Below are 5,163 nucleotides of genomic sequence, written 5' to 3' on the forward strand. Positions count from 1 at the left end.
AACAATCACAAAGTCCGATTTGTGATTTCGAAAATAAAAAAAAAATTTAATGTTAAAATTGGACCGTCCGATTTTTATTTTAACAAATAAAAAAAATAAAAAATACAAATTGTACCATCCGATTTGGAGTTTAATTTTTTCTTCAAGCAAATCGGACCCTCCGAGTTGTAATTTATTTTTTTCATCAAACAAATCGGACCGTCCAATTTGAATAAAATACCATATAAAAAAAACACCTAATTTTCCAATAACAATGTATTACACATATATTTAACCAATATTAAAAAAAATTAGCCTTAGTCTGTATGTTGTGATTGCGATTAGGCCCCGTGAACTAACCTAAAAAAAATTTCATTTTTGTTGGTGAGATCACCGTACCAGTAAAGTGGGCTAGATCCAAAAAATAATCTTCATGACCAGTTTTTTTAGTTAGTGGCCTAAATCCTATTACGCTGTACTTCATTTGGCAATTTAGCTCAAGCATGTACTAAAATTCTTCTTACCCTTGGAGTCAATGTCACCCTTGTTTCATGTAATTATTTCATCAATTTATGGATATCTCTGATAAATGCAGCAATTGTCCCTATTAAGTGTCTGTTAGAATTACAGTTTATAATCGAGAGTTTGTGTAAAAATTATTTTGCAAAGTTGATTTTGATAACAAATAAGTTAGTTTTAAGGTGATATATTTTTGATAATCTATAGATCAAAACGAATTATAATAAAATAAAGATGGTTTGGATAACACTAATCGAAATTACTTTTAGATGAAAAATACTACAAGAGACCAAAAAATTAGATTAAATTAAGTTTTTATGTTATCGTATGATGTTAATTTAGATATTTGAATTGATGTTGTATATTAATATTATAATAAGCATAATATTTAATTAATAAATGAAGAATGACATATAAAGATTGGCAAAATATAGTTGATATTAAGTTTAAAAAAGATATAAAAAAATGAATAGTTTAATATAGTAATGTAAACAAATATTTAAGTTTTAAGATAAAACACCAATGTACATAAACAATAAGTCAAATAAAAATAAGTTAAAATCAAATGAACAAATTGAAATAAAAAAAAGTTAAAAAAATAGAAATAAAGAAGAGCATAAATTATTGAAAAAGCAATAAAAACTCTAAAAAACAATGACATATATGGACAATCAGAACACTTAATTTAGATGTTCAACAAAGTTCCATAATACATTAACTCGATAGATTTGATTGTCTAATTTCTACACCGAAAACATCCCTTGAAAATAACTGTTATAGAATGTGGCGTTTCTTGGGTAGGTCAGACTCTCCTCACCAATAGATTCCTAGTGCCATGCTCAATGTTATATTCTGCTAAAACAAGCTCTCTGTACTTAGAATTGAGGAGTAATTCTCTTTCCTTTGAATTGTTAACCAACAAAATTAAGTTATGATCCATAAATAGTATTAGATTTTCTCTTATGTTTCGGCTTCCAAACCTATAGTATTGTTCGAATCTTTTGTTTCCACCAACGTCCTCATTCAAGTGCCAAATTGATGCGACATAACCAAATTCATTGTGTGTATGAGCGTGGAGTGCAAGTTTGTTGTTGTGGACCAGTAAATTGTGAATGGTATATATTGCTCCTATTGTAATAGACACCTCACTAAAAGATTCATGTTCAACACTGTAACATAAAACAGATTTGGGAGTAGCATAACTATCTCCTGTACTAGTTATCCAATATGCAGAACCATTTTTAAAAAATAGAATTAAGGTCAATTTTTTCAGCTCCAGGCAGACAATTAACAAAGTGAAACCATGTAGAACGCCTTGAACAATATCTAGAAAAAAACGTAGGGATAAAAGATATTCCTTTTGCACATATGTATGATGTTGTATGCATCTGTATTTGGGATATAATCGAAACCATAAGTTGGAAAATATGATCTACCATGCTTTTATGTGGGGGTCAGAAATTTCTCTAGAGCGTCTTCTTGTTGGGTTCCATACTAGAAGTCTTGTTTCATTTGGTCCCGGGAGAACTTGAAACGTATGTTTCCGTTTGTCACTCCCACTATTCGAAACCATCCAAAAGAGTCAACTCCGAAAGGTTGCTAAACATGAACTGGTTCTCCAAAAAAGGCATCCACTATAACTAGTGAATATAAACCCATTAATAGTATTGAATATCCAACATAAAACAAAACATGTTGATCTAACATAATTTGTCTTTGCATGTGCTGCATGCATCTGTTTGGTTGGTGTAGGCGTTAGAGCCAGAATTTATTCGAGCACATACATCTTCCTACTACTTTTGCACTGCTTCGTAAGAAAATGTTATGCAATAGTTCATTCGGAATAACCAACGACAGAAGGTAATTTAGTTGAAAGTGACTCATTTCTTCTCTAATGTTGCCATTTGAAATTTCGTTTCTATGATTAGTTTTATGCTTGAAATTCATGGTTTCCAGTTTTATAAGGTATGAAATGAAATAAAGTTAAATTTGTCAAAGCAATTAATTTTGTGAGATGTTGTATCTAATTAAAATTGGGTTAGAAGAATATTGTATTACCAGTGTTATTTTTGTGAATTGAAAAACTTGTTCTTGTCGAAAAAATTTTTTTCTTCTTCCAACATTTTTCCATTTCTTATGCCAACACAAAAATTTTGTGGAAGTTCCAACAATGTAGATAAATTGGTTTCTGATTATAAACTTTCTTTTTTTACATAGACAACTTCTTTATACTCCTCGTAAGATTTTATTAATAAAGTTTTCACTCAGTTAGTAGGAGCTTAATTTTGGTCCAAACTTGTTCAAAGAATTAAAAAGTTACAACATTAAGCAAAATACATTTTACATGAAGGAAATAGATAACAATTAGAGCATGTCTCTTTTGATATTCACCAATTTTTCTTTCTTTTTATACATCTCAAATTGAACTGGTTCATAATGATGTACAGGACCATACGCAACCTTCTCATTTCGTTAACCTGGAAAAAAATTGCAAAACTAAGTCCTTATAAATAATGTCTTTACCCTTTTTACATCTTATTAGTTTAATAACTTAAGTCCATATTCCCTACAAACGACGTCCTTAATTCCTACACATAATCTTAATTCAGTCGACAGAATTTTGGATTGAGTTTATTTTGGATTTGAATACCCCCAAATGTTGGAATTCAATTTTGTGGCTAAAGTGTTATCTATTACCCTTTATTGTTGAGTTTGGAGCAATAGAAAATACAAAGAAAATATTTTACACACAGCACAATTTACCCCAGTATATTGAAAATTCGAAATTTACCTATTCCGTGTGTTATTCTGTGTTGGGTTTAGGAATAAAATGTAGTATTTAAGTTCACAAGAAATATTAACAATGTGTTTTGACGTAATTTACAGTATGATGAATTACAGTATTTTAAGACAAAACACACTAACATTACATGACACCATTATAATGTTGCACACCTAACGTGTAATAGGTGCAAACCAATCGAAAAACTTATCAATTATTAGAATTTTATAATTTGACCATAATTACTCGCGATGCACTATCTAGGATAAAACAATCTAATTGTCCGTGCTGATGGGTAAAAAAAAAATCGCTCAGAATTCTCTAGGGGAGGAAAGCACACTCTCTCTTCCGGATTAGGGGCCTCTAACTCATAGTTCCTCTCATCCTCCTTACTCTCACATATACTATGATGTCTATGGAACTCCTCACAATACTCCCTATCAATCACAGGGACACAACAAAGACAATAGTATCTATCTAAGCTCGCATGCTAAGAGGAACTTTAATTGACATACTCGTAAGTACATTGCGTGACATAAAAGTTATACCTACAGAAGTAAAATATTGAAAATTGTTACAAAAAGAAGTCGGACCTAGTTCAAAAGAGGTCAGGTAAAATCAAATAAAGCCAAACGAAGCCACTTTTTTCAATTTTTTTTTATACAGAAGACGGAAATGGCATCCTCCCATGCAACATTGTCACATCAAAAGCGACACCATTAGGGGCAACACAATGCATAAACAAAAGGGTAACCGCTACAGTAATGCAAAAAAAGAGTCTTTTAGAAACTTTTCATTGTTAAACGTTTTTAAATGTTTCAAGCATCAAATTCGCAAGAAAGACAAAACAGATTTTTCCTTTATTCCAAGGAAAAACTGCCACGCAACGTTCGCCCATCACTAAAGAAACAAACATTCAAAAATTTTAAATATGTCGGGTAACCCGACTTATCAACGGTGGTAGGACCGACGTCAACAACAGAAGCCACGAGATGCTTGAACCCGACCCATAAAAGGAATTCGGACTCAAGCGGAGGCACTATTCATCCCCTGCCCCAATAAATAAAAGCCAGGCCCAATAGAGATAAAAGACCCATAAAGAAAGGTGGCCTTCTCGATGTACCCAACCTTTTTAAAAAGGTCGGACATTGGTAAAAAGGGGTAAAGCTTTACCTGCTCAAAGCAGGTAACTACTCATAGGAATCTCGATTGGAATCTTTATCTTCTTTGATAAGATAAGTCCTAACAAACTTCCAAGATAAAGGGAACAGTTATCCATCAGAAAAGATGGAACTACTCAAGGTTGTTATTGACTGTATTATAAATACACTGACACCCCTCAGGTATATACACGTTCTAATATACTAAAAACCTGCTTAATACCCTTGCTAACTTAAGCATTGGACTTTCTTGTAGGTACCATCCCACACTTCCTCACGAGGAACTCGGACAGGCGGTACCTCAGCACCAAAGAGTTCGGACGCTGCCATACTAAGGGATCTGAACTTCATGTTCAAGCCCAAATCAATGTTTTAGGTAACTCTCGGTACAGAAACATTGTGCTTTATTATCTAATATTTTATTTTACTTTTGAAGACTAAATTTCAGCTTCATCGATAAAATATTTAATGTGAAAATATTTGGTAGTAAAAAAAATTAATAAAAAATAGTTTAATTATTACCATTTATTTATATTTATTTGTTTATTTTCGTGATTGAGAACCTTATAGTTCTGTACGTAGTAAATCCTTAACATTTTCAATGGCTTAAGGAAAACATCATTCACTTATCATTATTGTAGGTCCATTTATCAGATTTAAATAAAATAAATAATAAATAATTAAAATCATTGTTAATTATTTATAATTTATTTTATTAAAATC

Source organism: Arachis ipaensis, chromosome B07, assembly GCF_000816755.2.
Source record: "Arachis ipaensis cultivar K30076 chromosome B07, Araip1.1, whole genome shotgun sequence".
NCBI lineage: Eukaryota > Viridiplantae > Streptophyta > Magnoliopsida > Fabales > Fabaceae > Arachis > Arachis ipaensis.